The sequence below is a fragment of the Delphinapterus leucas genome, chromosome 17 (assembly GCF_059928025.1).
Source record: "Delphinapterus leucas isolate spDelLeu-1000000601 "Yukka" chromosome 17, BTC_Dleu_Yukka2, whole genome shotgun sequence".
NCBI lineage: Eukaryota > Metazoa > Chordata > Mammalia > Artiodactyla > Monodontidae > Delphinapterus > Delphinapterus leucas.
The window spans coordinates 37,164,686-37,189,465 of record NC_143145.1 but is presented as its reverse complement, the minus strand read 5'-3'; the positions used below and the strand labels follow the sequence as shown (position 1 = coordinate 37,189,465).

The 24,780-nt window shown below is 41.2% G+C and overlaps 1 protein-coding gene across 4 annotated transcripts in view; it reads right to left on the bottom strand.

The window, feature by feature from the left end:
* The window catches only part of RNF19A (ring finger protein 19A, RBR E3 ubiquitin protein ligase), a 58,049-nt gene extending 54,199 nt beyond the window's left edge, over positions 1-3,850 (bottom strand). For all 4 annotated transcript variants that reach the window (XM_089898858.1, XM_022584692.3, XM_022584691.3 and 1 more), the window contains exon 1: positions 3,585-3,850. The gene's annotated coding sequence lies outside the window, so the exon portion shown is untranslated. The remainder of the gene's footprint in view (positions 1-3,584) is intronic.
* Positions 3,851-24,780: the final 20,930 nt, after the last annotated feature.

Below are 24,780 nucleotides of genomic sequence, written 5' to 3'. Positions count from 1 at the left end.
CCTAGAGGGGTGGGAGGGAGACGAAAGAGGGAGGGGATATGGGGATATATGTATACATATAGCTGATTCACTTTGTTGTACAGCAGAAACTAACACACCATTGTAAAGCAATTTACTCCAATAAAGATGTTAAAAAAAAAATGCTGGTATACTCACACACAAAAAAGGAAGCTCTACCAAGAAGGACTTCAAAAACAAATTAACAAGTAGCATTTCTCAAGTAAATGACTTTTGAAAGAAAATAGTAGGTAACATCAGTAGAACAAGAATGTATAATGCTTTTTAGGCTAATATCCTAGCTTTCAAGAAAATGTCATTAATAAACAAATTAATTGTTCAGCTTTTATTGACAGCTACAAAGAGAGCAATACAAGCAAAAACTACTTTATCAAAAGGTGCTAATTTTTCTCAGTTTAATACAGAAAGTATTACTGACATATGACAGCTATTGAGAAACGAACGAAGTATCCAAGTTTTAAACACCCAAAATGATTTCACTGCCTTTTTTCTACCGTCATCTGAAATACAGATGTGTTTAACAAAGGAACAGTATCCCACAGTCTTTAGCTGTGCAGGTGTGGTTATATATATAGTTGTTTCAGGGTTATACAAAACTAACAAAAGCTGGTACCTCATGACTTAAAAATTAAAAAGCCAAAGAAAAATAATAACTACTCCTGACTGGAGAAAAAAAATCACCTAAGGAAAATTTAGGTGATCTCCATAAGCAATCAGATTAACATTTTGCTTAAAAAAAGATCAAACCAAAACCTTTAAGCTAAAGTACTTCATGTACGACCATGGGTCCTTTCAGACCATCATTAAACTACTAGTGCTAGTTTGCCAAACACAATGCCAATACAATCAAATATAAATTTCGAAATTCAACCTTTTTTTGGCCTTCAGCCTAAAATGGCCTAATTTTTACATGGGCCTTAAATGATAAAAGATCATAAAGCTTAACACGAAACCAGCCTGCATTTGACAATCAACTGTCACTTGTTAGAAGCATCAGAAAAACAAATAACAATTCTCTAAGATTTCCTTTATAACCTGAGTAGGGAAGAAATAGAAAGAGGCAATTCAGATATAAATGCAACAAAATTTATCCCTAGCTTACTCTCTGCCCAGCACCTGACCAGGGATTTTGACGTGTTATCACAAATATTTGTCTTCCTTCTCCTCCTTGAAAAATCCAGAAAACTACGTTTTTCAATCCTCAGCGCCCTCCAGATTGGGGGGGTGGGGGTGGGGCAGTGTGGGCAGGGATGATTAGAAACCAAAGAATTTCTGTGATAAATCTAAGGAAGTGTTAAGGATAAAATCAGAACCTGCCATAATATACAAGAGAGTCTTTCAAATGATAAAAGAGTTTGTTTTAAATTACCTATATTTAATTCCATCTAACAACCCCGTGAGAATAATATCTTTCAATCTGATCCCATTGAAGAGAGGCGACCCCAAGTGTCTTAATTCATAACTGCAAAAATATGACCTTATGACTTCCTCTATTTCAAATGTGTGAAGTGCATTTATTTTCCACTAAAATGCTGAAGTAGCTTTAAAAACAGACAATAATCTTAGTATCTTTCATATGTTAGGTAGAAAAAAACAGTTTCATTTAACCAAGTAAAAAGGCACCCAAAATTCTACAAATCACCACCAAAATTTTAAAAATTCCAATACTGGTCTGAAGACAGTAAAATGGACCATTCTTTATATAAACTCTAATGCTCAACTGAGGCGTCATTCAAACGAAACAACAATATTTCAAGTAGCTACTATCTGAAGACTAAAAATTGAGTTGTGTTTCAATTCCTAAAATAATGTTACAGTTTTAAAAGTTAATCTTACTGGAATCCTCCTGGAAGTCACAGATATTGAAAAACTACACTAACATTAGTTGCCAAATGTAATTTTTTCCTCAGAAAGACACCTTGTGGTGACATTAAAATAGTTTTTGAGGACACATGAAATTTAAATTTCAGTTACACTGTATACAATAATAGAAAGAGAAATAAAACTAACAAATAAAAAGGTTTGTTGTTGTTGCATAATGTGGTTTAGGTCCCAAGACTTAATTCTAGATCTTTACCATGGAATTGCACATAGCAAGCAAAGAACATTTGAAAATAAGCGTCAACAATAGATCATCGCCATTTTCTAAATAGAAATATTTACATTTTGATTCAGTTCTGACAGTTGGGTGTTAAGGAAGCATAAACAAGCCAATATGGTAATAACAGTTCGACTCATAAAGATGCTCATTAAGATGGTTAATGGCAAAACCTAAAATGAAACTTGGGCATACCGTCAGACTTCACATAACAAAAAGGGTCAAGGAATTAGGTTAAAATAAAAAATACATATGTATAAATAAAAAGACAGCCATGTTACTACCAAAAAAAGAAAAGAAAAGAAAAAAAAGTGGAACGCTAAGGAAAAATCACATTTTAAGGCAACCGATCAGAGGAAAGGATTGCTTTATTCCTCCACCGTTTACTAACATTTAATACTAGCGTTTGCAGCCAACACCTGGGTTTGAAAACTGCAGAGGCATTTAAATGCTGTTCTTTCCAACGTCCACCCCACAGGACGTTCCGCAACATTTTGAATAGTAAATATTAACCAGAATAAAACATCGTTCGTATATTTCTACCTTCAAGAGCTAATGGGAAAAAAATAAGACCTTTCTTTCTCCCATATGTAGCCTTAACCATTCTCTCCCCTCTTTTATTTACTGCCCTTTGTCGCGAGGTTAATGAACCCTGAACTTATTTTCCTTCTTCCCATTAATGAAAAGGGTGGGGGGGAGGGCAACGGCAGAGGGGAAGCCAAATGATAGGAAAAACTGGAAATTAAAAATAGTGGCATTATTGGCTGGATGAAGACTGAGAACTCCCTGAAGGTTTAGTGTGAGGGAGACAACCCTGGAGGACCCCTCTTAAGACATACTTCACCCCAAGACCCCACCATTTTTCGTCTGTTTAATTTCTGCTTTTGCAGGGGGTGGCAGTCCCCCGGATAAACGTTCCCCAGTGCCTGCCTCTCTCTTCCCCGAGGCCTCCAACCACAGGGGGTGGGGGGCGCTGGCCCCGTCTCCGAATTTGCAGCGAGGCCCGGAAATCAGTCCCGTTAGAGCCGATTTCACCCATCAGGAATGCGCTCCGCCCCCGCCACCTCCCCGCCGCGGCCGCCCTCCGCGTCGCCTGCTCCAGGGGCTGGGGAAGTGAGGAGGGGAGCGCCGCCTCCGCCCGTCACAACACCGCCGGGTCGGCGGCCCTCGCCCCAGACTGCTCGGGCCAGGAGGACAGAGCTCGGGGCGTATCCCACGCCTCCCATCCGCCCGCGCGGCCGAGGGAACGCCAGCGCCGGGGCCAAGCCGGGGACGCGGAACCAGCCCGAGGCCTGACCCCCGGGCCGCCCCGGCCACGAGCAGGGGCGCCTTTCCCGTGGGATTTCCGAATCCATTTCCGTCCCGGGGAGGGGCGCAAGGGTAGCAGCCGGAGCGCCGCGTGTCGGAAACTGGAGCCGCCCCTGCCCTCTGGCTCCCGGGCGCAGCTTCCCCCTGTACCCGCCCGTACCTTCAACTCCTCAGGGAGACGCAGGGCGCAGGGCTGCGGGCGAGCAGGCCCATCTCCTGGCGGCGGCAGCAGCCAAAGGAAGTACGGAGGAGGGTTCCTCAGACCCGCCAAGGCGCCTCTCAGCTGGGGCGGGGGGAACGGAGAGGAGGGGTCCAGGCTGCCGCTTTCCCGGACTCCTCCTCCGCAGTTCTGTCTTGACTGCTGTTCCCGGGAACCAGCGCCGCAACTGCCATTCTCCCCCTCCCTCAGCCCCCGCTGTCTCCGCCCCCTCCTCCCACTCCTTCCTCCCGCCCCCGCCCCGCCCCTGCGCACCGCCCGCGTGCCTTGCGTCATGGCGTCACGCCCACCCGGCCAGTCGCGGGCGGCTCTGGGACGCGGCTGTTCGCTCGCTCGTGTTCGCTCCGCGCACGCCCGGGAGCTCCCCGCCAGCGACTCGGGCTGCTGGGAGTGTGGCCCCTCCCCGCTGTCTACCCGCCCGCGGCTATCAGCGGCCCTTCCTGCCCATCATCCCGCAAGACTTCACCGAAGCGGGCCGGGCTGTGGGGCAGGTGTCTCCTCCAAGGACGGGTGGGAGTGGCTGGAGGTGTAGGGAGATGCTGGACTTGCGGAGCCCGGCTTTCGGCGTTTCGCACGCCATTATTCATTCCTTTGTGTTCTCACGGTTCACCTGCTAGATTGGCAGCCCCAGGGAGAGCAGGGCCGTGGTGCTGCAGCGAGTTTCAAACCTCTCCGGGAGGAAATGTCCTTCCCTCAGGGTGGCGGCGCCCCACCGCCCCCTTCTTTTAACAGACCTTAGTTTTCCGCAGGGGCTGCTAGGAACAGCCCTTAGCCACAGTTGTGCACCTTGCGTGAGGGTTCGGAGAATATCTTCCACTCACCTCTTTTTTTCCCACTTGATATCACAGAGTCCCTTAAGAATTGAGAATTCATATTTCAGTTATGTTTGATACCTTCTGAATTACTTTAATCCGCTTTATCCGTTACACCCCCCATATCCTTGAAGCCAGCCATACCCCCTTTGAATTTTTTAACCTACATATGACTGGGCATCAGTTCATCTTCGTTGAATAAACACATTCAGTCCATTCCTTCCTAGTTGATTTCAAGATTTAGTCACTCTGGAATACTGAGAAACAGGAATGTGATAGATGCTGGACAGAATGTCCTTTCGCCATCTGTTACTTAACTAAATATATCCCCCTATCAATCCTTGTTTTAGTGTATCTAATTTAAATTAGAAACAAACCAAGGAGCCATGGTCTTTCAGAGGGTACTTGGTATCTTTGGTAACCCAGTAAAAATTTATCAATTAAAAAACTAAACAAGGTTTCTAAGCGGTTTAGGTCTAAGTATATTTGACCACAACTCTTGAAGTAATGATGGGTATGTTCATTTTCATTTATCAGAAAGTTTTAAAGCTGCTATATATTCCTTTAAATGCTATTTGGAGGCTGCCAGCAATTTAATCAGTGGGATACTTTAAGCCTACAGGTAATACAAGAATAGTAAGTTAAATGGATTTATGGGATGGTACCCATCCATAATATAATCCTTCCTGTAAATATATCAACATGTTGAGCAACATTTCAGAACTGATGGGGCATTGTCTTGGAAGGGAGTTTTGAGTAAAGAGTCTGTGCAGAGTGGGAATGGTCTTGTACTCTGTCATAATTTCCGGAGATGCCTTTCCCTGTCATCTTAAAAACTAGAGGGATTTCCTGTTCTTCACTAGGGCAACGTAAATCTATTAAAGAAATATCTATTGAACATCTCCACTCAAATCCCCACAGGCACTTCAAACTTAGCCTGTCCAAGACATAATTTGTTATCTTTTTCTCAAAACTTGCCTCTCTCTTTTACCCAGGCCCAAGCCAGAAATCTAGGATTCTTCCTAGGCACCCTCCTTTTCATCAGTTCCAGTTTGTAGTTAACCACCAAGTCCTGCTTATTGCGTGTCGTGTCCTAAACATCCCTGCACTCACTCTCTTCTGTATCCCCCTTTTGCCTTTGGGCAGTGGTTTCACCTTGGGCTGCATGATAGAATCTCCTCTGGAGCTTTAAGAAATATCCTGACACCCAGGCTGCATCCACCAATTAAATCAGGGGCCCTGAGGATGATGCTCAGGCATCAGTAATTTTCGAAACTACCCAGGTGATTCCAATGCAGAGCCAAGGTTGAAAACCACTGGAGGGCCTCATCATTTCTCACTGGATTGCTGCAAAAGCATAATAATTGGCCCCAGGTGCCTTCATTTTTGGCAGCATTCTCCCTTCTTTCCCTACTCTCTTTTAATTCGTTCAATTTCAATTCAATAAATATTTATTGGGTGCCTAGTTCAGGCAGAGAGTTTTGCTGTTATTGAAACTGGGAATACAGCAATGAAAAAGACAGGCCTTGTTTCTGCTCTCATAGAACATATATTCTGGGGCACAGAGTTGGGGAAGGCAGAGTAAATAACAACAGAGACATAAACAAAAGGAAATAAATTTACCAGAGTAACATATAGAAACCAGGGAGCCTGTTACTTCAGTTTGGTGTCTCAAACTAAAGTCCACTCCTCTGACATTTGGCCAAAAAGTGCCTTCGGTTTTTAAGTTTAAAAAAAAAAGGCATTTTTCATTTTCACCAAGAACTTTATTGAACAACGTATTCACCCTTTTGTTCCACTACCTTCTGCCATTTTTCAGGCAACTTCATAATTCCATCTTCCCAAAACTTATTATCTTTTTGAGCAAAGAACTGTTCCAGGTGCCTTTTACAGTCTTCCAGGGAATTGAAATTTTTTCCATTAAAAGAATTTTGTAAACACCTAAATAAGCGGAAATCCAAAGGTGCGATGTCTGGTGAATACAGCAGATGAATCAGAACTTCCCAGCCAAGCTGTAACAGTTTTTGCCTGGTCATCAAAGAAACATGTGGTCTTGCCTTATCCTGATGGAAGATTATGCGTTTTCTGTTGACTAATTCTGGATGTTTTTCATCGAGTGCTGCTTTCAGTTGGTCTAACTGGGAGCAGTAATTGTTGGAATTAATCATTTGGTTTTCTGGAAGGAGCTCATAATAGAGGACTCCCTTCCAATCCCACCATATACACAACGTTACCTTCTTTGGATGAAGACTGGCCTTTGGCGTGGTTGGTGGTGGTTCATTTCGCTTGCCCCACAATCTCTTTCATTCCACTTTATTGTACAGTATCCACTTTTCAGCGCCCGTCACAATTTGTTTTAAAAAGGGAATGTTTTCATTACTTTTAAGTAGACGATTGCATGCGGAAATACGGTCAAGAAGGTTTTTTTTTGCTTAACTTATGTGGAACCCAGACATCAAAGCGATGAACATAACCAAGCTGGTGCAAATGATTTTCAATGCTTGATTTGGTTATTTTGAGTATGTCAGCTCTCTCCCACATGTATAACATTGATTGTTCTCAACCAGTGTCTCGATTTGATTTCTGTGACCTTCAACTGGTCTACCCGACCGTGGAGCATCGTCCAGCAAATCTCCAGCACGAAACTTTGCAAACCACTTTTGACGCGTTCGACCAGTCACAGCACCTTCTTCATACACTGCACAAATCTTTTTGTGCATTTCAGTTGCGTTTTTACCTTTCTTGAAATACTAGAGCATAATATGCCGAAAATGTTGCTTTTTTCTTCCATCTTCAATATTAAAATGGCTACACAAAAATTCACCAATTTTGATGTCTTTTTTTGAAATGCACGCTGATATGACAGCTGTCACATACAATCTAACAAAATTGTTTCGAATGAAGTTAAAGACAACTAAGTGCTACTAGAGCCATCTTATGGAAAAAACCAAATGAACCTTTTGGCCAACCCAGTACAAGACAAGAAGGAGGCAAACAAGTTACGGGGTGGGGAAGGCAGAGAGAACAGCAGATGCAAAGGTTCTAGCAAGACAAACTTGCCAAGTTCAAGGCAACTAGAGGCTGAAGCATGGTGAGTAAGAGGGAATGTGATGTAGTTTTAGAGAGGTTAGAGGCAGCCAGATTATTTAAGACTTTTTTTTTTTTTTTCAGTACGTGCGCCTCTCACTGTTGTGGCCTCTCCCGTTGCGGAGCACAGGCTCCGGACGCACAGGCTCAGCATCCATGGCTCGTGGGCCCAGCCACTCCGTGCAGCATGTGGGATCTTCCCGGACCGGGGCACGAACCCGTGTCCCCTGCATCGGCAGGCGGACTCTCAACCACTACGCCACCAGGGAAGCCCTATTTAAGGCCTTTTAAGGTCATGATAAGAATTCTAAATGGTTGGGATGATGTGTGATGAGAAACAACAGATTTTTAAGTGGAGTGACACCCAATTTACCTTTGAAAAGGATCACTCTAATTGTTTTGTGGATCAGATTGTAACAGAGCAAGAATAGAAACAGGGAGAGCAGTTAGGAGGCTACTACAAGAATCCAGGAAAGAAATCATAGTTCTTTGGACCAAGGTGGTGACAAAAGAGGATGGTCTTGGTATTTGTTTTAGAGGAAGAATTGATAAGACTTACTTGGAATGGAGTAAAAGTAGGGAATGAGAGAAAGAGAGCAATGGGGTTACAATAATAACTACTCTTTATTGAATGCATATTATATGACAGGCACTGTTTTAAGTGCTTTATAAGTATTAGGCCATTTAATTATGAGTCCCAAAAGGTAGGTGCTATTATTATCCCATTAACAAATGAGGATCTGAGGCTTGAGAGGTTGTCATTTGCACAAAGTTACATAGCTGGTAAGTGGCAGAGCTGGGATTTGGACCATGCAGGCTGTCTGGCTCCAGAGCTCCTACCCTTCTCCCATCCCTACCCCAGCCCTCTCCATTGGTGACACAGTCAAAGTGAAAACTTCTTCAACCACACAAAGCTGCTTGCAGTACCAAAAATCCTCTCTCCTTTCTCCCTTCCTCTCCTTCTTTACTCTCTCTCTCACACATGAGCATCTTCTTTTCTTTGCACATGCCATCTACTCTGCCTAGAGCGCCCCCTCCCTTCTCTCTGTCTAGCTCAATTTATCAACCTTCGCTGGCCCTCACAGGCTAAGCTGAGCCCATCTTCTCTGGCTCCACAGCAATCCTGTGCCTATCTATAATTTTCTGTGTAAAGCACTTCATTATTTTTGTAGGTCTTTTCCACTACACTTTGAAGTCAGGTAGCTTAATCCTGACACATAAGGAAGAGAAGAAGGAAGCAATCAAAGATGCCTAGCCATGCACATGTGGCATGCCTTCCCTGGGCAATGAGAGATACAAATATGGTAAAGTATTGTCCCTGCTTTCAAGAAACTTGTAAACTTGGCAAGGAAACAGACACATAGAAAATCACTCTAATACAAGGGCCAAAACTGTGATAAAAACATGTTGTAGGAACACCGGACAGGACATTGGAAGCAAGAAGCTCAGCCTTAGGGTCATTTCATTGGAAAATATGCAACCAGGAAGGGGAGCTTAGGTTTTCTTTTCACCATCATCATTTAACACGGTTTGGGGAGGCAGTCTTGGGACCTCATCCAGGAAGACTTGGGAGATTCTCAGTTGCCACAGTTGGTTCACTGGAATGTGCTACTTCCTAACTGCTCACTCTTACCTGTCCTTTTGTGTTTACATACATTGATTCCCAAATTGGTCCAGTTCCCTTCCTGGCAGGTCATAGAAATGTCTTCTTAGCCAGTTCCCTCCTTTTCCTCATCTATGAGATTTCAGAACCTGGGTTCTAGCTGCGGGACCTTGGGAAATTTACCAAACTTCTATGACCCACAACGTTGGGCCCAGTGTGTCAGACTGTGAAGGTTGTGGCCTGCATTACCACAAGGGTGCCTCAGACAGAGACCACACTGTGTACATTTCCCCTTGGGTGTGCTCAACATGCCCCACCATCAAATGGGGGTGAAAACAGTACCTCTCCCATTGGGTTGTTCTCAGGACTAAATGAGTAAATGCAGATACGACACTTAGGCTTGGCACGTAGCAAATCATCAGTAAATGTTAGCTACTATTTCTAGGTAAAGGGAAACTCACTAGAGTGGGAGATAGTCCAGCTAGGATTTTAAAAAATGGGGTAGTCTGTGTCCCGGCTTGAGTGGTTCTCTTAATTGTTAGGACCATATAGAGAATCTGGAGAGGAAAGACCTTTTCTCGTCCAAATTGAGAACCTAGGCCTCTCAATGGAAAAGTCATTCAGGTAGCTGAACGCTGAGCGGCTCTGATCCACCTATCTCACTGCTCTGACCTTGCACAGGGGAACTGGCACTGTATCCTCCCCAAAGCCCACCCAAGGTACTCTTCCTTGTAGGAAGGTTAGACTCCCTGAAGGGCTATTTAATAAGCCTTTAAGGTGGTATTTCTCAAAGCCTAGGCTAGAAGCATCATTGCTAGAATCACCTGGGGTGCTTACTAAGATAGATTCCTGGGTAATTAATATCACATGTTTGAGAACTATAGCTTAAGTGCTTCAGCCATTATGACATTGCCCGTTGCTTACTCCAGTCTTTCTTGATTACCTTGCCTCTTTGGCTGACTCATGAGCAAGCCAACCCCATGCTGGTGACCTGGGCCAGAACCCCCCAGAGTCGCCTATAACTAGAGCTGGTTAGACTCACTCCAGGTTGGACAGAATGAGTTTGGCTGACAAGGTCCACAGTGGTGGGCTGCAATGGGAGCAGGATGTCACTGGGTGAGGAACAAGGACCTAGTGTAATTGTATATCCCAGGTGGCTCAGGACACTCCAGGCTTATACCTGTGTGTGGGCTTAATTAATAGTACCACCTTTCTTTTTTTTTTGGCCATGCTGCGGGACATGCAGGATCTTAGTTCCCCAACCAGGGATCGAACTCGTGCCCCCTGCTGTGGGAGCTTGGAGTCTTAACCACTGAACCACCAGGGAAGTCCCAATAGTACCACCTTTCACACTCAAAGGGGCCTGGGTTAGACAATAAATTATATGGTCATCCTGGTAATGAGCCTCATGTCAAGACCAACAGTTGCAATGCCATAGCCCCTGGATTGTGCCTATGCTACCCCTTTCCTACCTTCCCAGCCTCCATGCCGTGGTTCCTTTCTTCCCTCTGATTTCTTAATGAACTTACTTTGGTATCATACTTTGGGCCTATATTAAAGGATTTATAAGAAAGCACCATGAAATTTATTGCTATATTTACTCTAACAATATCTGGAAAATGTTTTTCTTTAGTTTTAGCACCTGGTATAGTTGTGTTTCCCTTGTGTATTATCCCCATTTGTTTTGTTTTCTGGATAGCCAATTGTGGGACTGACAGTATTTTCCTTGGCTGCGAGGAAGCTTAGAGCCATGTATGAGGCATCCTTCCTGCCTGTGTATAATATTGAACAGGATGCACTTTACATACTTAACTCACTCCTGACTTAAATCCTCTGTTTCCATGTCTTCACTGAATGCAGATTTAATTTTTCTGGTGTTATTTATATCTCTATCTATCTATCTATCTATCTATCTATATCTGTAACCCAGCTTTTATGCTATTTGAAACAAGGCAGGTATAAAAAATGTATATGAACACATGCCCACAAACAAACTGGTACTGATTGCTAGTTATATAACTGAAGGGGATTATTTTTAAATGTACACGAGGAATACTTTTCTCACTTACAAAATATAATGTTAACAAATAAATAGCACTTTAAGTAATGCTGGGTATAGCATTCTTCAACTACATTATTGTCTAAAAAGTGAAAATATTCCAAACAAAAGAAAACAAACAAGAGATCAGATTAATTTTCAAGCTGAAATATTTTTAGCTATGGCCCAGAACCTTATACCAAATCATGTAATGAAGAACGCTCACTACCGAAACCACATGGCCTAGTTAGATAGCAATCAGGAGGGCTTACCTTCACAGTGAAATCCTGTGCTGTTGGAGATGAAGAAAGGGAAAGGAAGAGGGGTGGCCAGGGAGTCAGATTTGGGGATGTACAGTCCAGGTAATAATGATGACCCACGAAGAGGAGTCTTTGGCCAGAAGCGTGTGGCCCGTAACAGTCCCCAGACAACTGTTCTTTCTGTTGGCCTTGATAATATTGCAGGGATCTTGGGGGCTGGCTCCTTGCGGTTTGCAGCTAATATAAAACCACAAAATTCACCATAATGAAATTACTGAAGAATACATTTTATAACTAGTTTAGTTTGGAGGTTGCACTGAATTTATAAGACTCAAAGCTAGCTGTTCTATGGATGGTATACTGAGTTATTTTATAAATAAATTGGGCACCTAGTTAAATCTGCTTCAGAAAAATTTTACCCCCAAATTATGGAGATAATGCTCTGTATAGTGATCCCTGCCCTTTTCCAGCGTGAATATACCTATTTGTGTTTAAGATGGAATTATTTTTAAAATATAAAAATTTTTCAGAAAATAAGGTAGCAGACTCATGTAGTTCTTGACAGAACAAATGTTAACATATTCTCATATTTGTATTATTTTCTATAGCAAAAGAAATGAGACAAAGAGTTGAAGCCTACTTTGTACCTTCCCCCCATCCTATTCCTTTCCTCCCAAGGTAACTGTTATCCTGAAAGTTCTACCTTTCTGGCTCACATTTTTATCCTTTTACTATAAAAATGCTTATTTCCAAATAACATATTCTGTTGTTTTATGTTCCAAACATCAGTTTTACTAAATGATATTATATTTTTTACATAAATGATATTATAAATTCATATCATTCTATAGTCTTTTTTTTCCCTACACAACATTGTTTTTAAGATCTATCCATGTTGATACATGAAAATCTAGTTTATTCATTTTAACTGCTATATAAATGAGCATTCTTATACATATCTCTTTTGGTATAATGGGAGAGTTTCTCTGGGGTATATACGTAGAAGCAGAATTACTAAAGATACTCTTTTAAAAGCTTAAAAATACTATAACCTATCTTGTGGCCCCCTTCCACTTTGATTATACTTGTAGGTATTCATATTCAGTGGGTGAAAAAATACATGTGTGCACTTGGATTCTCAGAGGCCTTCCAATAAAAGGTCTAAAATTACTAGTACAGGCAGAAAAATACTCATAGATCAAGGTTCCATTATATCTGTTTCATCTTTATAGTGAGGGTAATAAAAATATCTCCCTCTTAGAGTTTCTGGGAGCATTAGATGAAATAATAAAGGTAAAGCATTTAGCACTGTACCTGGCACTTAGTAATAGCTCAGTAAATATTAGCTGTTATCAATAGTATTATTTTAAGATGAGTGGATATTGGATTCAGTGGCTTTTATTGAAGATAGTCTGTCATAGGAAAATAGAATTGTAAGGAAGAAAGAAAATGTTATTCCTCCCTGTAATACGATGTTGGGAAGTTTTATCTCTATGTTTTTCTTTTCCTTTCAAATCGTGTTTAGTATTTTTGGCAGAATCTCAGCACTGAAACAGTAAGAAGATACAAAACATTTAAGCAGGGAGAAAACACTGGGGAGAGACAACTAAGTCCGAACGAAGCCCTACTGGGAGTGGACAGCTGTTCTGCAGGTGCCATCTTTCACCCTTTTCTGCCATCCATGCTGTTCAATGGAACTGTCACTTCAGCTCCACGTATGCTAGCCAGGAAACTCATCAGCAATTACCAAAAACAATTCTGTTTCTAGTATGGTTCCAATTTTTAAAATCCCATCTACCTTTGCCAGGGGAATCCCATCAGAAATGTGTTAGGAGAGGATGTATTTAAACAGTTATTTCCTAGCAAATGTGGCTGGAATTCAAAATGGCTAATTGAAAAGTCTATACGATATAAAAAGATGGACAAGAGATGACATGTCATACCTTGAATGCATCAACTGACATTTAGGGCTAGAGGGGAGAATTTAACTTTGTTAACTTGTTGAAATTCATACTTGGGAGTCGGCAAAAAAAAAAAACAACACACAAGTTTGGAGCTAAAATGACTGTGCCAAGCCAACATTCTTGTCCATGATCAAAGAGAATAAGATTTGAAACCAGTTGGATAACTGAGCGAGGGAGAAAAATATCTGAAGTCTCAGGGCCAGAGATCTGTATTCCATCTCAAATTGTTTTATATTCTGTGATAAAAGCAAAAACTTTAAACAATATATCTCAAGGACATGAGGGGGAAACTAAACAATTGCTACAGTGCAGTGATTTTGAGATGGCTTTGTTCAAATAAAAATTCCCACACAGTAAAGTTGTATGATAATTCATTTTTTACCGAGAACAGGAGGGTGCCCGATCCAGATTTTGTACAATGTTGGTTCCATACATCACATGAGATCTTTTAAATTATCTTCTCTGTGATTCAGCATTGAATAGAGGAAAAATAATTTAGTAGCAAGCACTTTGGGATTTAGAAAGAATACTTGAGACATACTATTTTTAGAAGCATAAATCTGCAACACAATCAAATACAAGGACTTGTATGACTGAAGTAGATGATCAATTGCAAAGAGGTATTTCTTTTGTTTCCACCTTAATATTTTACTGATTTATAGACCCAATAGGAAAACAAGTGTAGAGTTTTTGTTTTCCTTTTAAATGAACAATGGATTCCCTTGAAACATTGAAACATTCAAAACTTTCCTAAGTTTTGAAGACTTAGGATATCTGGAGGAGAGTGGAAGTTCCTTTCATTCTCTTCTCCCACCTCACTCCCATCTGACAATGAGTCACTGTTTCTCTTAGTTAGGCTTCTAATGTACCTTTGCATTGATATTTCACAAGTGAAGAATTTCCAACCTGAGAATCCTAAGTATATGAGTACATGTATTTGCAGAAGAAACGACATGAACAAAATTAAAAGAATTTATAATAACATTTCAAGAAGAGGTGATAAGAAAATTAATTCCAAAGATTCACCTTTTTTTTTTTTTTTTTTGCGGTACACGGGCCTCTCACTGTTGCGGCCTCTCCCGTTGCGGAGCACAGGCTCCGGACGCGCAGGCTCAGCGACCATGGCTCATGGGCCCAGCCGCTCCGCAGCATGTGGGATCTTCCCGGACCGGGGCACAAACCCGTGTCCCCTGCATCGGCAGGCGGACTCCCAACCACTATGCCATCAGGGAAGCCCAAGATTCACCTTTTAAATAGAAAATCCTAGAAGGGAAAATATTGATATGTTTGATACTGAAGGCAGAGAACTTTAACAGCTGACGGGTTTTAGCAAAGGGTTTGACGTTGGGGGCCTTCCAAAGAGGCAAATACATAGTAATTCTGGATTTTGACTTTCTATATGGTACCTGCCAATTTGTCCCTCTGTTTGACCTGGCTGGTGCCACGGTCTTTGATCCTGGTGAAACTGTGTCATTTCTAGGCCCTTTCCTTTCAGTAACTGGGCTCTGGACAAGGAATTTGGTTCTGGTTCTCTGTCCTCAGCAATTCCAAATCTCCAGCCTGTCCCCTGGGTCTTCAAGCCCAGTATTTACCAGATCTTGGCTCCATCCTACCACACAGAAGATAGAGCAGAACTCAATTAATTGACAGATTTTCCAATCATTGCTATCAACCCCAATACTGCAGAAAATATCTGGGGATGTTTATGATGGAATGTGTATTTGTGAACAGTATTACACATACACCCCCAAATACTTATATACACTTATAGACACAAAAAATCTGAGTAGCTCATAATTTTAATAGACATAACACATGTCAATCATGTCTTCTTTCTTTTTCTCCTCCCTTTTTTATTCATTTAATGAACACACTGGGCTACAAGAATTTGGGCTATAAGACACAATTCATGTCTGAATATTCACAGAATTTAGAGTAAAAATTTGAACTGGATGCTCAGCCTATTACAAAGCTATATGCTACACTGGTGTTTTAAAGGGGCTCTTTGCCTAAAGTACTCAGAAGTATTTGTAATCTTGTGACCTTGGCAATCTATTGTTGCTTTCAGTCTGTCCCCATCCTTGACCCCATTTTCAGCCTGACCTTCAGCACTCTCGCAGGCATACTAGACCCTCTTATCCTTTTTCCATTCTGTTCTCTTGTTACGCCAGTTCCCGTCTGTCTGCTTTTCTGTTCTTGCTTCTGAATTTCAGAGAAATGCTGATTCAATTTAAATGCATACCACCTAACCTCAGATTAGCAACCACATTCTTCATTTCTGGTTGATTCCTAACATAGCCATTCCCAGCATGTCCCACTCTTCTAAGTCCCTAGTGCCCACACTCTTTCATTCATTTTATTCAACGAATACTAATTGAGAATCAACGATGTGCCATGCACTGTGCTAAGTGGCAGGGTAATACGGTAGGGGACAAAACAGATCCTGTCCCTGCCCTAACAGATCTTACAGTCTAGCGAGGGAAAAAGGTAGCTTCCTGCCCTTATTGCTTTACTGGAAACATCCAGGCCTTTAGGGAATCATCAACCCTCTCATCTTCCCTTTCTCTGTGTCATCTCTCTCTGTCTCTTACTCAAGTATTTCTTATTTTTCCTCCTGTCTCAGAAGATGAGCCAATCTTACATCCTTTCCCATGAGTCCTTGAATTCATTCCCTTCCTTCTTCTAAGACCTTACTCCCTATCATTCTCATTAGTTTTTATTCTGAAATAAATGATATTTCTCTTAAATCCTTTAAACAGTCTGTATTAAATCAAAGCTGTACTTTGATGAAAAAACACTGAATACATTTGCTAATATCTTCAAATTCAGGATTGGCAGAGTTTCTTTGAATGCTATCTTGTGTTTTTTCCTTTTGAAATTTGTGTTCTGTCCCAAAACAATCAGAATAGGAGCCAGGGGATTGACGTTCTTGGACCCGGTCTAAACATTCTGGTGAACAGTTCCTCGGCAGATATGTCAGCATTACTTCTTTTTAAATGATTTTATTTGGATTGCCTTCCAGGTACTTTCTATTTTGCTCTGAAAAAGTCACACACATCTAAGCTTGGTTTTTCAGTTTTAATCTTAGACTGGCTAGCAAATATAAAGAAAAATTATTTTAATTTTCTGATCTACTAATTTTGGATTGGTAAGGAAGATTGTCCCAGTATCTAGGAACTAGAAAATTTCCTGTTAGATTTAGTAATTACTTCTTATACTCTATTTACTGCATTGATTCATGAAAACCTCTCTCCTATAGGTGATGTCATCCATTATTTTATTGTGGTCATAACCTAGAAAATCCCGAGTGTATGGCCTCTCAATTCCAGTGACTTATTTTTCAGAAAGAAGGTGTTAGAAATTTCCCCTTAGGAAAACATCTGGTTCCTCTTTTTAAAGTAATACGAAAAGGGCATCACACAAAACAAGTTTGGAAAGGTGATGAGACCATCACTGACGGTTTTGCTTTACCATTGCTCTTCAAGCCAGCATTTCTTCATCAGGGACACAGAATATGTGAGCCAGAAGCACAAATATATCATCTCTTTATTGCTGTTGATACAGTCTGACAATGAGCTATTATAGAGATTTGTGGGAAAACTGAGAACTAAATCCTAGCAAACAGGTAGGCCCTTCAAATGTTTGAGGTGTGAATCCTATACTGTAGTGAGAGTCTGAGACCTCAGTCCCTCTGCTTTAAGGGTGACTGCACTGGGTCTTGAATGCATGCATTACAGGAGACAGGATGAAAGGGCAGCTGGTATCTACCCCTGGCACAATGTACCCCCTCCTTCTTTGGGTCAGAGAAGAGGCTCCACTTTTGACCACACCCTCAGTGTCACAGCTGCACATTTTCTTTAGTTATCATAATTGGCACTTTCCCAGAGCCTCAAGTACTTAGCATCTCCTGGTGCAGAAGCAGGCTCAAGCTGATAGGAGGGTGGTAATTGAGGCTGAGAGAGCAGTGGAGATGAATTAAAGCAAACGTGGAGATGAATTAAAGCAGTGGAGATGAATTAAACCTCTCCCTGATAGAGGCAAGCTAGCCTCTATCAGGGAGAGGTCAGCAGTCAAAATCATCAAGTCCAAGGAGCAAGGTGAATGCTAGTTCACTTTGGAGGGTCTATATGCAAAGGGTCTAGTCTGGGGGGCCTGGGGTGATGTGTAGGAAAAGGCTTCTAGATATTGGCTTCTTAAGAAAATAAGTGGTGAGCAAATCTTAGATCAAGGAGGCCTTTCCAAATTCTGGGGGCAGATGTATTGCTCCTTGAAAAGTGTCTTCTATGAACCAGATGAGAGATTCATAATGGAATCAGAACCTTAGATGACACAGCAAAAGTAAAGAGGGCTTTAGTTCCAGTAAGGACTGGGGCAGTGTGGGGGGACATCTAGGAATCTGGGACTTTGGTCGAACAAAGACTCATCAGACAGTTTGGCTACAGGGTGATGGTTAGTTAGGCCTCTCACAACTCTGCTTTAAAGCACAGGCCAGATGTGACTAATTCTACATCTTTCTGGAGCTGACCTGGCTGCTACTGTTTCATTGGCCATGGGTGTCGGGGAGGGGACAGCTTATAGGCACCGGTGTCTGCTCATCTAGAACAGCTGGAACAAAGCTGACTGACCTGAAACACAGGTCAAAGCTCATCAACTGTTACACACACACACACACACACACACACACACACAAGCTATGGGCTAGAAAGGCTGCCCACTTATTAGTGGTGCAACATATGACCAAGGCATCAGCAAAGAATAGAAACCAGATTATCAGATTATTTAGGAATCAGCCATGAGAACTGACCCACGCATAAGCCAAAAGACCTGTTGGGTTAATGGAACGCCAGAGGGTTCTTCTTTTGAAGCAAGGCCTATAGGCCTTATACCACCCGGTTATAAAGAGTCACATTTTGGCAGGGAAGTAACAGGGTGGAGTCTGAAAGAAACAACAAGAAGAGACTGAAAAGAAAAAATTAGGAAGTTCCATTCTTCTGGCTCAAAAAAAAATACCACTTGCATAGTTACAAAACCTGACTTGGCAACCATTCATGAGAAAAAAGACCTGGGGATTTTATTGGTAACAAGCTCAAAATGGGAGAGTTTGTGCAGTGTTGCAAAAAAAGCCAATGAAATCTTAAGTTGCATTAGTAAAGTATAGTGTCCAGATAAAGGGAGGCAATAAAGATAAAGATATAGAGAGACACATATAAATCAGTGTGAATCCAGAGAAAGACAATTAGGCTGTAGAAAAAGCTAGAAACCACGTTGCCTGATATGTGGTCAAAAGAACTGGTTGTGCTTGGCTGAAAAGGAAAAGACTAGGGAAGGAATGTAAGTGTCTTCCAACTCTTAAAGGATCGTCTGATGAAAAGAGTAGCCTTGAGGTTTGTTAACCCAGAGGGCAAACTGAGAACTAGATTTCAGCTCAATGAAAAGCAGACATTTTAAAGAATCAAACCTGCATGACAATGAAATTAAATACTTTCTGAAATCATTAGCTATCCATTACGAATATGTTGCATTACGAACATGTTCAAGTAGAGTTCGAATGGTCCTGTAAGGGAGCCTAATTCATGTGTGGAGGCTCGCAGAATAGAAGAAAGGGAGCTGCATTAGGTGGCCTCCATGATCCTTCCCAGCCCTATGAGTCCATAATTATTTTCTACCACCAGTGTTTCCATCTGAACACCCTCACTTCCCATTTCTTCCAGAGTTTGCTCCCACAATTTCTCCCACCATCTCTAGCATCTTGACTTTTTCTCCCTCCAAAGATGCTTTCCAATTTTTATTATTAAAGAATGGAAAAATATTCATTTGATCTTTTGTTTTTGCTTAGAGTGGAGTGCTATTATTGTTTTTACTTGTTCAGCACTTTGTGTTTGGAAACAGCATCCTGATTTCTTTGGAGGACTACCCCTCCCTCACTCTTGGTTCATAAGATTAAAGTGGTGTTAACCCTTTAGTGGTGATCTATGACACTTGCCTGGTCTTCTAGTAGTTTGAACAGGATTATTTCAGGGATGGGCATGCGATTCAAGTTGTCCAATAAGTATCATTTTTAAGATTTTACTAGAACTGTTAGGAACTACTGGGACCACCTACCGGTTAATTATAAAACTGGAGTTGTCAGAAGCCAGCACGTGTAAAGAGTCTACAAGAGAATAAATCCAGCATGGAAAAGTGGGTGTGCTGGGTGGAGAAAGAAAGAATATCCTAACCGATACTGTCAAATCTCTGGACTTCCCAGTTACACAAGCCAATAAAGGCCCTCTTTGGTTTTGATCTGTTTCTTGAAGCCAAAGTAGTCTGAACAATATGTCTGGGCTTTCAATTTCTTTCTGACTTCTGTCATTCATTCTTCTCACTCCATTGCATCCTGTCTAGGGCCCGTCACAATTCGGCCCTGCCCACCTCTCCAGCTTCCTCTCCACAGCTTTGACATTGCTGTGGACAACAGCGCTGGTACAGGAGGAGCAGGCTGGCACTGACCCACTCCTTCTGAAGTCTGATACCCTTGCAACATTTTTGCAAGGTATCTTCTTTACACTCCTAAATGCCTTTGTCTCTGACTCTTCCTTTCACATTGACCTGTTTCTTTCTATGGCAGCTTCATTTTTCTGTTCTTTAGATTAGAATCCTGGAACTCATCTAAGACATGTTTATTAAACACCTCCCATCTGGGCTAGATGCTGGTGATTCAACAGGGAAGTCAATGTTGACAGCCACTGCAACCTTGGGCTTACAGTCCAGGGTAGAATGCTAACAATACAGTTTACTCCAAATCACAACTTGGAGAGAATCCAAGCAGCTGCCTTTTTGAACCTTGGTTTTACACAATGTACAAAAGCCATACTCTTAACAGTCACATTTTCCCATTGTAGATATATGACACAAAATTCAAAAGGAACATAAGGATAGAGCGAAAATTCTCTTTGTAAACCTCTGCCCTTCAGTTCCCACAATGCCCCTCCCCCATGCAACTATTATTGTCAGTGTCTCATGTATCAATGCAAAACAAGTTTGTGCACATACAAGCAAATGAATATCTATCCTGCCCACCCTCACCCCTTTTACAGAGTGGTAGTCTTTGCACCTTACTTTTTTTTCAACAAAATACCTTGGAGAAATGCTATATCAGTACCCACAAAGGCACACTGTTCTTTTTAATGGATGCATAATATTCAACTGTACAGATACACCATGCATTACTTAAATAATCTTCTATTGACGTATCTTAGGTTGTTTCCAATATTATGCTCCTATAAACAAATTTGCAATGATTATCTGGGTTATATAGTATTTTGTGCAAATTGTGAATTATCTGTAGGATAAATTCCAAAAGTAGAATTGTTGGTCAAAGGATATGTCTACTTTCCACATTGATATCTATTATCTAATTATCCCCCAAAGTGATCACATAAATTAACAGTGTATCAACCATGGATGAGTACCTGTTTTCCAACAACTCCTTGAGAAAGTCTGTTATTAAACATTTTGGTCTTTGCAAATCTAAGTGAAAATGCTATCTCATTTTCATTTTAACTTGCATATTTTATTGGGAGTTAGGCTGAGTATCAGTTTGCGTTTAAAATCCACTTGTATTTCCTTTTCTAGAACTACTTGTCATGTCCTTTGCCCATTTTTCTATTAGATTGTTGACCTGTTGATTGGTATAAGCTCTTTCTATTTTTTGGAAAGCAGACTTTTTTCTGCCATATGTGTTGCAATTTTTTTCCGGATTGCTATCTGACCTTTCATTTTGTTTATTTATTTTTTTTTGCTTTCTCTTGTTTATTTTGGCCAAGAACTTTGAATCTTCTCTCTTTTTCATCCTCAGTATATTACTAATTCTAAAATTTGTTTGTTCTTACTATTTCTAGATGGGAAAAGAGAATGGACAAATCATTCATACAAGTGGTTAATAGACACATAAAAAGTTCAACCTCACAAGTTAAAACAATACAAATTAGATTTCAGTTTTTTACTCTAGCAAATTAGGTAAGATAATTAGAGTGAAAACGGCATTGCTATATTCTGTTGGCAGGAGTGCAAATTAATTCAATACTTTGAAATGCAAATTCTCAGTAAGTAGCAAGAGCTTTAAATTAAAAAAAATTTTTATTCAGTAATGGCATATCTAGGAATTTATCTTATGGATATAACAACCAAGATGGGCACATTTAATATATAGAGATATACTTCTACTCAGCACTGGTTTTTTTTTAATTTTATTTTATAAATTTTTTTATTTATTTTTGGCTGTGTTGGGTCTTTGTTGCTGTGCATGGGCTTTCTCTAGTTGAGACCAGCGCGGGGCTACTCTTCATTGTGGTGCGTGGGCTTCTCATTGTGGTGGCTTCTCTTGTTGCGGAGCACGGGCTCTAGGTGCGCGGGCTTCTGTAGTTGTGGCTCGTGGGCTCTTGAGAGCAGGCTCAGTAGTTGTGGCGCACGGGCTTAGATGTTCCGCGGCATGTGGGATCTTCCCGGACCAGGGCTCAAACCCGGGTCTCCTGCATTGACAGGCGGATTCTTAACCACTACACCACCAGGGAAGTCCTCAGCACTGTTTTAACAGGGGAAGAATTGAAAGAAATCTGAAATCTATTGTCCTACAAATAAATCACAGTGCATCCATACCAATAGAGACAACACAGCTAATGTAATAATAAAGTTTAAAGCTATTAAGGATGTAGAAAAATTCTCACACATATTATATTAAAGATGGGATACAGGGCTTCCCTGATGGCGCAGTGGTAGAGAGTCCTGTGCTCCGCAGCGGGAGAGGCCACAACAGTGAGAGGCCCGCGTATAGCAAAAAGAAAAAACAAAAAAAAAGATGGGATACAAAATTGCTTAGACAGTGAGATCACAACCACATAAAAATATATGAAAAACTGGAAAAAATATGTCAAAGCAGTGGTTGCTTGTATTTAGAGAGATTATGCATTTTTCTCCTTTTTACTTTTCTGTGATTTCTCAAATTTTATAATGTGCATATATTATATAATCTGATAAAAATCAAAATAAGCACATACAAAAGGAACGTACAGCTATTTCTAGGATTTACTCCTCATCTGTTTCTATGATAACCGATAGGCCTTCAGGGTTTTCTTTTCCACACTGGGATTATTGAAACAATCAATATTACTCAGTCTTGCTATCTCTAGTCTCCTCCAATATTCTGTTAGATCACTCAGAAACATTGCCTATTATTACTGAAGACCCCAGGACAGCATTCCTATTTCATGACATTTAGATTACTCAGGCTAATACACCAGCCCTCTAAAATTTGGCCCCAGTCTACTTAAATCGTCCAAGTGCATTTCCTACTACTCCCCGGGAATATCCTGCATCCTCGATAGAGTGGCGCCATCACTGTTTGTGCCACCCCACGCCCTTTCTTTGTTCGTTCTGTTCACTGTTCTTGTAACTGCCTTCCCCAGGCTCCCTTTGTGCCCAGATCTGATTCATCCTCAGGAGGTTTTTGTCTCCTCCATGTTGACCTTCACCTCACCCTTGGCTGAACTCTCAGAGCATGCCCCTCCAATCACAGCCACAAAGTAATGCTTCACAGTTCTGCGACCATTTCTTGTGTGCTAATATTGACTCCCCAACTGTTCTGAAAGCTCTGTGAAGGCAGGCGACGCTAATCACAATCTTCTTGTCTCCTCCCACTTGGTTTCTACCCAGTGCTGAGCAGAGGGTAAGGCCTGGCCAACGCCTGAGGTGGCTGCAATGATGAGCAGGTTCTTGGGCAAGGTCTTCTTTTCGCCTTTCCTCTGTTCTTGCCCGGAAGCCTCTCTTCTGAGGAGGGCCTGCCCAGTGGCAGAAGAAAATTAGCAGAAGCCCTAGTGGGGTTCCAACCCTGGCTACACATTATAAGCATTTGGGGAGCTTTAAAAATATGGCTGCTTGCAGGGAACTCTGCTCAAAACTCTGTAATGACCTATATGGAAAAGGAATCTAAAAAAGAGTGGATATATGTATATGTATAACTGATTCATTTTGCTGTACAGCAGAAACTAACACAACATTGTAAATCAATTATACTCCAATAAAAATTAATTTAAAAAAATATGGCTGCTTGCCCTCTCCCATCCCCTGCCCTACCCCTGAGGTTTAGAATTTAATTGGTGTAAAGTAGGACCAGCAGTGATATGTTTTCTAAAGCTCCCTCACTGATTCTAATGGTTTCATTGAGCGCCACTTCTTTCAGGTCTCAGCCCTTTTGGCGTGCACCCATTCCAGCACTTTCCTGTCTTATTTCCAGGCAGGAAGTCAACCTAGAACTGGCCAGAGACGCCAAAGAGACTGACTTTAGATAAATCCTTTGGCATCAGCTATAGCCTTTGTTGTTTTTCAAAGGTGTTTACTTTTGAATTGACAGCTATCCACGTAGGGGCCTGCTCTGAAGGTTGTCTTGCCAGGGTTGCCTTTCAGTCTAGGCACCAAGATAAGCTAATGGATAGACAGACCAGCACTAGGGTTAAAATAAACTCAGATCCCCTCAAACAAAACACTGTTGTTATAGAGTATAGCAAGTCAACTGAAGCAGTTTGTTTCATGTGGAAATACAATACATAATTTGTGTGACAGAGCTAGAACAAAATGTTAAAGAGAATATATATGTACAAAGAGGAAAATCTCGACAGTTATCAACCATTATAAAAATCCTACTAATGTATTAGTACATAAAACTCCCTTATTTATATAATAACAAAACAATGGCAGCAATAATAATAATTAATTTTTAGCACTAACTATGCACCAGGTACCCATTCTAAAGGTTTTATTTGGAATATTTAGTTTAATCTGACAACTCTACAAGATAGGTACTGTTATTACCCTCATTTTATAGATGAGGCAGTTGAGGAAATGAATTACTAAAGATTTTGCTAGCTGGTAAGTGGCAGAGCCAGGATTAGAAAACGTTCCGAGCTTCTGTTCTTAACTTTGTAGGACTAATTCCTATTTCAATGGAAAATGAAGGTGTTTTTGGTTGTTGTTGTTTTTGTTTTGTTTTTACCATCCAGGTTTCTCAAATATCTGAATACACATTAAATAGCTTCCATCGTTTTTACTTTCATGATTTTCAAAATTCTTCCAAAGCATACTATACACATCACTGTTTCCTTAGACAGAGAGCACTGAACACAATTTAACCTTTTCTTAAAGACTCCATGTTAGGATCACAGACTTTGAGGACGCTAGATGGAACCTGATTCTCTCAGTCTTTTTAAGGTTTCGCAGAGTTAGGTCCCTCAGATTTCACTGGGCTGGACAATTACTGCAGACACCCTTCCCTCAGCCCCAACTAAAGGTACCTGCACTGCTCATGGGCCCTGCTGAGGTGTCAGCCCCAGAAAACTGTGTTC